Raw genomic sequence first — 13,202 nt, 5'->3', positions numbered from 1 at the left:
TAAAACTCCCAAACGTGAGAGGAAACAAGCTCATAGCTCGAGCCTTAGCCACCTCCCCTGTTGCCTGCCCTTCCTCTAGTATTTTAGAGTCTGATCCATGGAATCCATGGCTTTCTTTAGCATGCACATCATTTCCTCTGCTAGAATAATGGGATCCTTTTGTTTTTGTTTTTTCTTAAATCCAGTCTATAATACTCAGAGCAAACCTTTATCCTCCAAGAATATCACCTGACTTTCATGTTAGGAAAAGGCTAAATTTTTTTAAGATGCCATGACACTTGCGAAGGATCTCAGCATTTACTGTGTGAGGGGAAAATGACCCATTTCAATGACAATCTTTCCTACAGACCATTAAAGTCACTGGGAGTGGAAACTGCCTTACTCAGCCCTAGACAGGGTGGCCGTAGTAAACATATAAAACGGCGAAAAGGGGCAAAGTATATAATGTAGAAGATCTAAGGGGACATATGGCTAACACCCTTCAGCTAAGAAAACAGATCTATCAGCCAGTGAATATGTCTGCAAAGGCTATTCAAAACAGCCGTGTCACCAGGTCACTGAGCTCCTGGGAAAATGGCAACCAAGTACTGAATGCCGAGCTAGCAATGCTGGTGTTGCTATTGCTACAGAAAAGTTATCACACAGGCAACGGAGCAAAAGATTCTTTATTAAAACAACTTGAAGGCAAGCTCAGAAATCTACCAGCACAAGGGCATCAAGGAGAGCCCCACCATGCTCCCTGTGTGTGGCATTTCGTAACCCTTTGCTGTGTGACTTGTAAGCAGCAGATCTTAGCTCTCAGGTACTGATTATACAGTAACCATGGAGTTAATGTGCAACAGGTGAAGGGGAGGACTTTGCTCAGAGTTTTGGACAACTGATATTCTAAGCAAAGAAATGATTTTGTGGCTTTAAACCTGCAGGAGTGATTCATTTACTCAGTGGATTAGGCAATTTGCAGTTGTATAGAAGATGCTAATAGGGCAGATGTTTTATCACCTGCACACCACTATTATATAACAGTCTGAGCACGTGTAATGGGTTTTCACTGTGTACTTGATGCAATTTGATGAGAGGGTTAGTCCATACATTTGTTCTCACCACATTTGTTCTCACGCACTCTTCTTTCCTGCGCTAGATTCTTTTATTGTTGGAGGTAGCGACTGTAGCCCAGGAAATGGTACAGTAGAGGCAGTGAAAGAAATATCAAAAACTTCATTGAAAGAATGCTCTTAACAGTTTTTTATTTTTTTTTTTTAAACTTCACGTGCATTGGTGTTTTGCCTGAATGCATGTCTCTGTGAGGGAGTTGGATTCTCTAGAACTGGAGTTTCAGACAGCTGTGAGCTGCAATGTGGGTTCTGGAATTGAATCAGGTCCTCTGGAAGAGTAACCAGTACCCTCAATGACAGGGTCATTTCTCCAGTCCTTAGGAGTACCCACTGAGAGTCCATATGCAGCTTTCTTCCAGGGCACTATAGTGATGGGAAGTTCCATGGATAGAGTAAACTGTGTCCAATATATAAAATGACCGCCCAAAAGAAGACTGAAGAGCCATTGAACCAGAATGTCTACCTCAAGTTAAAATGAATTGAAAAACAAAACTATAGAATGCTATAGATATCTACCTATATATCTCTGAATTTTTAAAACTTCAAGAAAGAATAATGGTATCTAACACACAGTGCACACTGAGCTAAGTAAGACAAAGCTGAAATGTGAGTGCAGGAGCCCCGGGGAGAGCTGAAGAGCATGCAGACAGAATGTTTAATATTATTGCAGGCTGTGAACTTTACATTACTCTCCCTCAAATGCTTTACAAATTTGTATTTTTCAAGAATCAGTCATAATGCCAGGCGGTGGTGGCACATGCCTAAATCCTGTCTCAAAAAAACCAAAACCAACCAAACAAACAAACAAAAAGAATCAGTCATAATGTCTAAGGCAGGCTTTCTGATATTTTTTTTTTCTTTTTTTGGTTTTTTCAAGACAGGGTTTCTCTGTGTAGCCCTGGCTATCCTGGAACTCACTCTGTAGACCAGGCTGGCCTCAAACTCAGAAATCTGACTGCCTCTGCCTCCCGAGTGCTGGGATTAAAGATGTGTGCCACCACCGCCCAGCTGCTTTCTGATATTTTATTTTATCTACACTATAAAATGAAAGCTTTGATGCATCCATGATTTGGGGCCACAGAGGCATTCTTCATGAATTAAGGAAAAATGAGCGTGCTTATCTCTAACTGTACATTGACTCACTAGGACTACAGCGAAACCCTTTGGAGGACTGCACAGCAACCCTGCAGTGATTGACGCACTAAGGACAGACCACAATGCACACCCTGTCTGGTTACCTCTAGCTCCTTCCCACGAAACAGCGTCAAACCCAAGAAGAATTATCTTTATCTCTACAACCATTTGTCAATAATTCTATTACTGAGAATTAGGTGCTAAGTTCCTGGGCTACAGGGAAGCACGTGGTGCCTGCTCTCCAAGAGCTCTACACTGAAGAGAAACAGCATAGGGTGAACAGTGCTACTCCCGAATGTCAAGTGCTGCAGGAGAGGTACGGACAGGATGTGGTTTTGTTCATCAAACAGGAGCATTGAGAAATGTGCACTCACTTAACAAATAGCGACGACGTTCTCCTCACAGGTAAGCGGAGTGAACTTCAAATGATCCTTTCTCACTCCAGAGAGGCACAAGAGCTGCAGGGCTCTTGCTCATGGCGGCACAGTAGCCGATAACTGAGGGATTATAAACTAAGTAATTTTGTAATTTTCATTTAAAATAGAAGAAACAAGTATGGGGAAAAAACATAAGGAGGAAGCTGGAGAGATGGTTTAATAAGTAAAAGTACTTGTTGCTCTTCCGGAGGAATTGGGTTTGGTTCCCAGCACCCACACGGTAGCACACCAACCACCTGTAACTCCTGATCCAGAGGATCCAGTGCCCTCTCCCGGCCCCTCAGGCATCAGGCACGCATGGGGTGCAGACATCACAGGCATACATGCAAGCAAAGCACTTACACACGTAAAATAAAATAAAATAAAATAAAATAAAATAAACGAGGCCTTAAAAATGAAAGTAAACAAGGGTGGGCCATGCTTCTCAATCCTTCTGCTTCTCTCTTAGGAGACCGAGAATTCTAGCTCCTTGGTAATGTCCTCCCTCACAGTTAGCCCTTCTACTGTGGTTCTCTGCTCCGTCACGTGCTCAAGAGACTGCACAGAGAGCCATGAGGTTAGGGAACAAACTCTGGACCCACACTGCCCGGGTTCGATCAGTAGCATGTCATGCCCCAGATGAGTGGCTCTGAGAAAGCGGCTTCAGTAACTCAGTTGTAAAAGGAGTTATCTCATGTACTTCATTGCATTCTTGCTCTAGCTTAGCGAATGCATACAAAATACTTAGATTAGAACAATTCTTGTCGAGAGGCCAAGCCTCTTTACAAGCTAGCTTACACTGATACCACACAGATAAAAAAGCAAAATTGGAGCTGGAGAGATAGCTCATTGATTAAGGGAGTTGCTACTCTTGCAGAAGACCCAAGTTCAGTTCCCAGAATCCACTTCAGGCAGTTCACACCATCTGTAACTCCAGCTCCAGAAGATCCAACACCTCTGGCTTCTCTGGGGCATCCTCAGGCACACATATCCCTACACAACCACACATACCTATGTACAATTAAACATGATAATCAAAATTGTAAAAAAGTTAAAAGCAAATATAAAATCAATAGTCAGATGGTATGGAAGACTATAAATAAATAAATAAATAAATAAATAAATAAATAAATAAATAAATAAATTCTACATCAGGCTGAATTTTTAAAAGCAGTCACAAAGGTCTGAAGAGATGTCTTTATGGCTGAAAGCACTTGGTGCTCTTTCAGAGGACCCTGGCTCAGTTCCTAGTATTCGCATGGTAGTTCACATCTTCTGCTCCAAGGGGTCTGGCACTCTCTTCTGGCCTTCATGGGTACTGTGCTCACACAGTATACTTGTGTGTACCATAAGCAATATACTCATCATAAGATAAAAATAAATAAAGTAGCCGGGCATGGTGGCGCACACCTTTAATCCCAGCACTCGGGAGGCAGAGGCAGGCAAATTTCTGAGTTCGAGGCCAGCCTGGTCTACAAAGTGAGCTCCAGGACAGCCAGGGCTATACAGAGAAACCCTGTCTCGAAAAACCAAAAATAAATAAATAAATAAATAAATAAATAAATAAATAAATAAAGTAGCCACAACAAGACCTTAGTGAATCACTATATCAAGTAAGCATTTTTCTCATTGTATTTTAAAACAGATAAATAACACTTTCTTAAATTAAATTATTCTTAATTCAAAGACAGAAGCTGACTTTGCTATTGACAAGATGAGACGTCCAGATTCTGTCTGGTAGCTCCTGGGTGGTTGAATTCATGTTCACGGTAATCAGAGCAGGAAACTTCATTGCCTATTGTTTACAGAAAGTTCCTCACATGGCTTTAGTATCTTCACGGTGTTGGAGGCATTGGACACACGAACAGGAAAATCTTTTGACGTTCTTTAAAGGCTTGGAACAATCTGGAAACCTTGCTGAGTCTACTGTTCTTGGAAACCCAGGGCCTAATATTTTTCTCCTGTAATACTATTCCTGACTTTTTTCTAATCCGAACAGAAACAAAACTGCCTAACGGACAGAAAGAGGGAGTAGCGGTCGTAGTTATGAATGAAAAAGAGGATGAATTTGATTAGGTCATCAGTGTTTTAGGCTTCTTTCTAAGTTCTCGATGCAGGCCTTTAATCAGTTACCTGAGAGTTACTCATTACCTCAGAAACAATTACTGAGGCACTGACTAAGAAATGAACAGTGCGCAGGCCAAAGACAAGGACTCGGGCTCAAAGTGCAGAGAAGAAAGTTGCACCTTCCCCTCAGATTTTCAGAGCTAAGTACATGAAGAGACCAGACAGTGTGGTGCTGAGTATCAGCTATGTTGGTGAAGAAATACATCCTTCCTTGATATCTGATCACAGCCATCCACAAACCCCGACCTGAGCCACTTCTGATGCTATTTGTCATCTGTTCTGACCACGATACACTCAATGTTGTTACCTGTTCTGACCACCATACACTCTGACAATGCTATGGTTCTTCAGCCTTAGGCTTCTGAGAAATGAAATCAGAGGGAGCATGTGTATTTGTCCCTCTGAGAGTTAATGTTTCCGTTACATACTTCTTTAGAGGACATACTTGCATGGCATAATGGTCCTCACTTACGTTGTCCTAAGATGATGAGTCTGTCTTCTAATTTCTTTCCACTTTATGGTTTGGGGTGCCTTCCTGATCCCTAGTCACTTTCGTTTAATGACAGAATACTTATTTTAAGGCTGACACAAATACTTTCATGTTCTATGAGAAGGGCAAATTTCAAAGTCAGAAGGCAAACTAGCCTCTCTGGACCCTGGTTACCAAAAGGAAGAGCTGCATCTTGCTGACAGGTCACAGCTAATGGAGAAATGGTTGTCCGTATCACCCTGGGTTTCAAGGACTTTTGTTCAGCTATTAATCTTTCATAGTGGAATTACTGAGAAGCCATCAAGTAAAGAAAAAAGTTGGGCTAGAGAGAGGGCTCAGCAGTCATGAGTGTATATTGCTCTTCCAGAGGACTCAACTTTGATTCCCAGCACCCATGTCAGGTGCCTCACAACTGCCTATAACTCCAGCAGGGAAACCAACCTCTGCAGGTGTCTACACACATGACATGCACGTGCACACACACACGCACATGCCCACACATGCACACATAGGAGTATACACAAGGACACATGATGAAGTCCTCTTTCTCATTTCTTTTTAAAAGGTCAGTGTTTGAAAGCAGATTTTTGTGTGTTTTCCATTTGGTGAATGCAGAGTGAGTTGTTCCTTATAGTGCCATTATACTTGGGAGCCTTACTTAAGCTGAGGTGTAATTTGTAAAAAGAGGCTAAGAAGCCTGATAACTAACAGGCATGCCATACAAATTACAACCATTCCTCTTCCTCCCTGGGCAGAGGCTGAGGAGGAGGGAACATCTGAGCATGTGCAGACAGCTGTATCAGAACCACCCTACCCAGGCTTGGGCAGAGGACTCAGAGGCAGGTGGATGAAACAGCTGTTCATGTGTTGATGCTCCAGGGTGATCGATGTGAACAGAGATAAATAAAAGGGTGAAGAACAATTGAGTACCCAAAGGACCCAGAAGCCACACATCTGCCCCAGGGAAGCCATACACTAGCACTTCAGCAAAGGCTCTTGGGCCCGATGGTCACCCCTCTTTGCTGGGGGTAGAGCTTAGCACTACCTGAAATGGCTTGGGAATATTTGGAGAGAAGGAGAACAGAAATAAGGGAGGTGCCAAGACTAGGACATAGGCTTGGATGTCTGGGAAAGCATCCAGGGGTGAGCCCTATTCTTATCAGCCCTGTCCTTACGAGCATCTTCTTTCCCATCTACCTTCAGAGTCTCTCACTATGGCTTAGCTACTGACTGAACCCCATGCTTGACACTGAGGCATTAGACGAGTGGAGTCCTACCACAGAGCTCTCTCTGGACACACATCACCTCTGCTGTGGCCCAGGGCTTTTATCTTCAGTCTCCCTCTTACCAGCCTCTACATTTAATTTTTAATGCTTTTTGCAACAAGGAAGGAAACTATAAACAAGATCAATTGTAAATGGTACTTTTTATAAGATGTTATAAACATGTATATTTTATTTTATTTTTTAGCCAGTAAAAGGTAGTATGTTCCTCTGTTGATATACTTGGGGTATTTAAATTTAAAGACTGGGACTTTTCTTAAAAACATCATTGCCTTTTCTTTTGACTCTAATACATTTATTTTCCAATGGTCAAATTTAAAAAATGGTGCAACATTTGATAATACAAGATAATCGACATCAAATTGAGACTATTCTTTTAAAGTAGATTTTTACAAGGGTTTCGATTGTTTTAAATTATGTTTGTGTGTATGTAATGGGCAGGTGAATTTGAGTGCAGGAGCCCATGGAGGCTGGAGATGTTACTGAGGTTACAGGCAGCTATGAGCTAGGAATCGAACGTGGGTCCTCTGTGAGAGCAGTAAGGGCTTTTATCTGATACGACATCTCTCCAGTCCCTAATTTAATCTATTCTTTTTAGTTTAACACAGACTAACTCGTACATTGCCTTTCTTTTCTGAAATAAGTATTACAATTATCATCTGAGCCTTAAAATAAGGGCTTGAGGCACAACAGTTTAAACAACTTTCTTAAATATCAAGAAAGTGGCAGACCTGGAATTTAAACCCAGATAGTCTGATTCACGTTTCATTTGACATACTCAAACACAGAGCCAGGCCTTAACATAGTGGCATTGCTTTTAATGTTGATGAATTTTGAGAGCAGTGCATTGAATGCCTAGCCCCTGGGGAATCAGGAGTTAACATAAAACACAAGCAATGACATTCTCACTGAGCAGAGGCTATGGGAGGCAGGCTATTATTGTTAAGAAATTGCATTCATGTGGATATGGGCTGTTCACAGCAGGATATTTCTAATTGGGCTCCTGGGTCCTTCAGACTCTTTATAGACGACCATAATATATGCTTCCATTACTAGTATCTTCTATTCTCCTTAAATTCCATCCTTGGTTATGGGGAACTCAGAAAACATCAGGTCATTTTCTGTTCAGAAACCTTTGATGGATCCAATTTTCTACAGCCAAGGAAGCTAATGTTTGTTATTCATAGAAAAACCTCTTGCCCTCACCCATGGTGGGCTCCAAAACCATCATGGAGATGGATGCCTGTCTAGCAGTGGCCTTGGAATCTTCCCAATAAGACAAGAGTTGGCTCTTGATTTAATTTTTTTTTTTTTAAATCAATCTTGGCCCTAGTTTTCTAGGGGAAAAGCATTAGGTGGGACTTGAGGCAGATCTGGGGTTGAACTTCCATCTCGGCCATTTATTTGTAGTGTGGTCCCAGAGGAGTCACCCACGGAAGCTGCACTGCCACGTATGAACTGGAGATAATGGAACGGTCAGGTGACCTAAGTAAACATTTTAACAAATGCAGCCTATGCTGCTTGGTAAATAACATTTATCACTTTCATCATCCATAGCTTAGCGTTTGCTGTAACCAGAAAACTTCCAAAGGCCCCATAACTTCTCTGTAACTTGCATTTCAATATTTACCTTCAATAATTTATTAAAACAGCCCTCTACTTTGACCAGATTTAATAAGCCCAGTGTCTCATAACAACAGCCTGTCATGTCCTTTTAGGCACATTAAAACAAAACAAAACAAAACAAAACAAAACAAAACCAGCTTTATATTCTTCAAGGCCTTCTCAGTGCTGTTTCCACAGTGGGATTTCCCCAGTTCCTTGGTTCCTTGAGCCACAGCTACAGAGCTCCCACTGAGCTCTCACTGTTACTGCTTCTGACCCCTCCGGACACGCTAACTATCTAAACACTCGAGTCTGCTGCTGCTTAAACCCACACTATACCTCAATTCTGCAAGCCCATCTAACTTGTTTCACTGATCTAACACTCGGTTCCTTAAAGGCTGGAGTGAAACAGCAGCCAGTGAGATGACCATCCATTCTCATCAGCAAATGAATGAAATTCATTCAATTAAAATTAAGAAAAGTTATTTTTAAACTCTTTCTGTTATGCTGAAAGACTCAATGTGATTTTTTTTTTAAAAAAGTTTGTGATATTTTAAAAGTTTTAAAAGAAAACTATGAAATTGGATCTTTATTTGTCATTTGATCATAGCTGAATATAGAGTGTATGATACGTTTGAGCTCATTTATTCTAGACACGAGAATGAAAGACCTGATTTTCCCACATTTGGAAAGGAGTTTAGTTGTGTATTCTATTTTAATTTGTACAGTTTTTTTTAGCATGTATAAAATCCAGAATTATATTCCTGTGACTTGAGGAATCTTAAAACATTTCTATTCCTTCTTGACCGATGAAACATGATATGTGCCTTCTACATCAGTCCTGAATAAAGCTGGCAGTGCAGAGAGTCTGCAGTGACGTGGAACTCCACGGCTGCTCACTGCCATCCCACAAATGGTGGCCACCCAGGGCAGCTTTTCACCACTTCCCAGGGAAAACCAGGGCTCCTAGAGGTGAGCAGTGCCAGGCTAGGTGACACTGTCACCTGGGGAGGAGGCGGGGGTGGCTTCCTCACTTACATGGAGTTGCCCGAGCCAAGTGATCACAACAAGCAGAAAACATGGAGTGACTTTTACGACTGTTTTTTGACTATCAGTACAGGACAGAGCTCCTGTTCCTGCTGTCCATGCAGCAGACGACTAAATGTACCACAGCCATAAAAGTGAGCTTCGGGTAAAGCTCAAGTCAGTCAACTGAAAAGGTGATTCATTATTTTACCATTAGAGACTGTCAGTCACAGAATGCCATTTTAAATCATATTGATAATGATGCTGGTGGGACGTGATCTTCCCCCAGTGTCTTCACTGGTCTGTTTTGCAACCATCCATGTTTGAGAAGTCCCAAACATAAGGACATTAAATGAGGGAACAGAACAATGAGAGTTGGCAGTGTCTCTGTCTTAGGACAGGTGGCTGTCCAAGTGTGGTGTCCTGATTCACGGCAACAGTGTCAAAGCACAACCTAGAAGGGCAGGCGCTCAGGCTTGGCAGATGCAGCCAGCCAGAGACGGAGGAGGAGCACGCTGGGCTGGTTAAGACAGCCTCCAGGAGGTCCCACACTGCAGCTTACTTTAGGAAGCAGTGCTTTGGAAACAAAAGGAGCAGAGACAATGTGTGAAGACTCTTAACTTGACCTTTTAAGGTCTTTTCTAGCCCTATGGTTTGGTTATAGACTTGCCATAGTTACTAATTAATTTGTTTTTCAAGAAAAAATTGCTAGTGTCTCTACTGATTTTTATAAGTGTCTGTATATCTATATACAGAGTGATCAGTCACATTAACCGTCGTCCTTAAGCCATGCATCTTGTTCCTAGTCACAATGGGAGGAGAACTAAGTTAAAATAAGCAGGTTGTACTGAGAAACTGAAAGACTATGGACCTCCAGTTCTCTTTATGGCACTAGGCACTACAACAACTGCTCCAGGATTATAGGATCAATGTTTACAGAAACTGTATGAAGAAAGCAGGTGTTATGATTATTTTTGTTTTTGAATAAAATTCAAACTCTTACTTATGCCGAGTAAGAGAGACACCAGTAGTTTCAGTAGTACAGATGAGGCTGGCAACCCTGTCCCACTGTCTGCACGCAGGGACATGTATTATGGTGGTTGGTTCCCCACGCTCATCTTTCAGATTCAGTGTGCTCCTCATGTTGTCACTCTGACCTTCCTAAATGTCTTTTGAAAATCTTTGTTTCTGAATATCCTAATGGCCACATTCATTCAGACTACCAAACATTTTCTTGAATTACCCTTCCCCAATAGACCTCTATGCCTAAACAACTATACACACACACACACACACACACACACACACACACACACACACAGAGTTACATCTGTTCTTTCTCCACAGATAGCCCATGACCTGCTCTCTATACCATCCAGAATGCCCTAACACAGACATGACCATGCTGCCCTGCATAGAACCTTGGGTCACTAATAACTCTGGATGGTTCAGATGTCTTCACATGACTTTACAATGCCCCCAGTGACTCTTATAACTTTTCACGTGTCACCTCCCACTTCCTGGTCAAAGCGTCAGCCTTGCTAGACTATTTTTAGATCCTAAGAGAAAGCTGTTTGCTCTTGTCTTTGTACATTGTGTTCCCTCTTTGACATTATACTAGTAAGAATCACAACTCCGCTTCCTCCAAGACAGAAACTAAACAAAGGGTAAATCACGAGGGTCAGGACGTGGGCAGCCCTGTACTAGCTATGGCCTGTAAATACAGAGCTGTCCAATCAGAACAGGCACCCTACACTTATATTTACCTTCAGCTAGTTCTTGAGTCGCTAGGACAAGAATGTACTCACAGACTTGTCTGAGTTTCAGACTGGCTTTCATCAGCTGTTGATGCACACAATGTTTAAATGCTTCTTAAATCCCAGTTGGCAACCAAAAACTGATATAACTAACAACACTATAGAATATTTGGAGATGGAAAACAAAGGGAAAGTGCATATTTTTCCATTATATAGCACAATTTATATAATTACCAGTAGAGACTATGGAGTAAGATCCTTGTAACTTATTTTCTGGTATATTCTTAATACAGTGTGTGTGTGTGTGTGTGTGTGTGTATGTGGGGGGGGGGTAGAAAGGGAAAGGGAGAGGGAGCGAGGTATATATACATGTGTGTGCACTTGTGCATACCTCTGCACACCCATGGAGGCCAGAGGAGAATGTTTTGTGTCCTTCCCATAAGTCTCTCTGTTCTGTTCCTTTAACACAGGGTTTCTCACTGAACACAGAAAATACTGTGATTTTTGTTAGGATTGACACAATCCTCAACAATTCTGCTCCACCTTCCTTTCTACCCAGCACTGGTGTGACAGGAACATGTGGCCACACATGTCTTTTCACATTGAAGCTAAGAACCCCAACTCAAGTCTTACACTTACACAGGCACTCTTACCCACTGGGCCAGTCTCCCCCGCTTACCCTCCCCTCCCCTCCCCCAGTCCACAATGCAAGGTGCATTAAATGAGGAGACGGTGTGACTGATCCATTGCTCTGGAGTATAGAATTCAGATCTTCCTGAATATGCTAACTACACTACCACAGTCCATCAGCAGCTTTGGGGACAGCATTGTCTGTTCTTGCTCAGATACTAAGTGTAAGCAAATGGTGCTATAGTATTGCACATTGTACCTCTTAAGTCTCATTGGAATATTTTTATGACTCAAATTTAATAATTGCAGTAAGCTAATTTAAAACAACATTCTATATATCGAACCAATTCTGTAGCCTCTTGCTTATTAAACCCTTTAAACTATAATCTATGCCAATAAAAAGTATTAATTACTTGACGACTAGCTTTCTATGTATACAGAATGGTAAAAGGTGGACTTTTGCTGTTCTCAGTTTATTCCTGAGGCTGCCTGGGAACTCTGGGGACTAAGGGATTCTTCTGGTCTAATAACAGTGCCAGTATGGGTTCCACCTTGAAGGATGGGCCATAAATCATACTACAGAGTGATTGGTTACTGCATGGTGTTCCTGCCACTATCGCTTCAATGGGTTTTCTTGCCAGTCCAGTAGTTATTGTAGCTGCAGGGGTCAAATCTGGGTAAGACTGTTGATTACTTTTTACTGGCAGTGCACATAGCACCGCCAATCACTGTGGAAGCCAGCCAGCCAGGAGGGATGGAACGTCCATGGCAGTACTGGCTTGATTTCTCCATGGTCTTTGTAGTATCATATGGTCAGGTTCTGAAAGGCTAACTAAGAGCAATGACAAGAGCCTTTAGTTATTGATCAACATCTCTCTACTCTTATCAGAGAATCTTCTTCTTGGGGTAAATAATACATGGTGGTTAACCAGAGACTCACAATTGGTCAATGTGCAAAGAATCAGAGACAACAGGATGCTCAACTCTAAATAGGATCTCTATATTATATCCCTTCCTCTCAAGGCTAAGGGCTACTTGCAGGAGAGGGGTAGAAAGACTGTAAGACCCAGAGGCAGGGGCTGACTACACTAGAACATTCTTTTCTAGAGAGAAGACAGCAGGTACACATAAAAACAATCGTGCTAAGACTTGTACAAACTCAAGTAAAAAAAAATCTTTCCTTGAAGGGAAGTCATGAGTCCTGTTCCTAGCTAAGGAGATATTGGCAACTGATAGCTTTTGGGAAAAGAAGAGTTGGCTTTCTTTAATGGTGTGACTCCTAATAGAACAACCATGCTCCAACACAGGGCCCAACACCTAGGAGGTTTAGGGCAGCACAAACTGGACTCTATTTTTCTTCCTTAAAAAAGGTATATAGTTGGGTAGGTAGGCAGTTGAGGACTGGGTCTGGGGAGAGCTGGGATGGGGTGTGATGTGATGAAAATACACTGCAGGAAATTCTCAAACAATTAGTAACATTTATTACTTTAAGAAAGAAATTCTTTTGTCTTACCGTCTGGAGTACCTGGGACCATAGGGACACGCTTGATTATATTTGATTACTGAGTATATTAGTATGAAGTTATTGCATGGTCAAAAGCCACCCATAATCCCAGACTATC

The 13,202-nt window shown here is 41.9% G+C and overlaps 1 protein-coding gene across 6 annotated transcripts in view; it reads right to left on the bottom strand.

The window, feature by feature from the left end:
• The window catches only part of Nme7 (NME/NM23 family member 7), a 129,777-nt gene that overhangs the window by 20,938 nt on the left and 95,637 nt on the right, over positions 1-13,202 (bottom strand). The window lies entirely within an intron of this gene.

Source organism: Mus musculus, chromosome 1 (genome assembly GCF_000001635.26).
Source record: "Mus musculus strain C57BL/6J chromosome 1, GRCm38.p6 C57BL/6J".
NCBI lineage: Eukaryota > Metazoa > Chordata > Mammalia > Rodentia > Muridae > Mus > Mus musculus.
The sequence above is the reverse complement of the archived record's forward strand: the minus strand, read 5'-3'. Positions and strand labels throughout refer to the sequence as shown.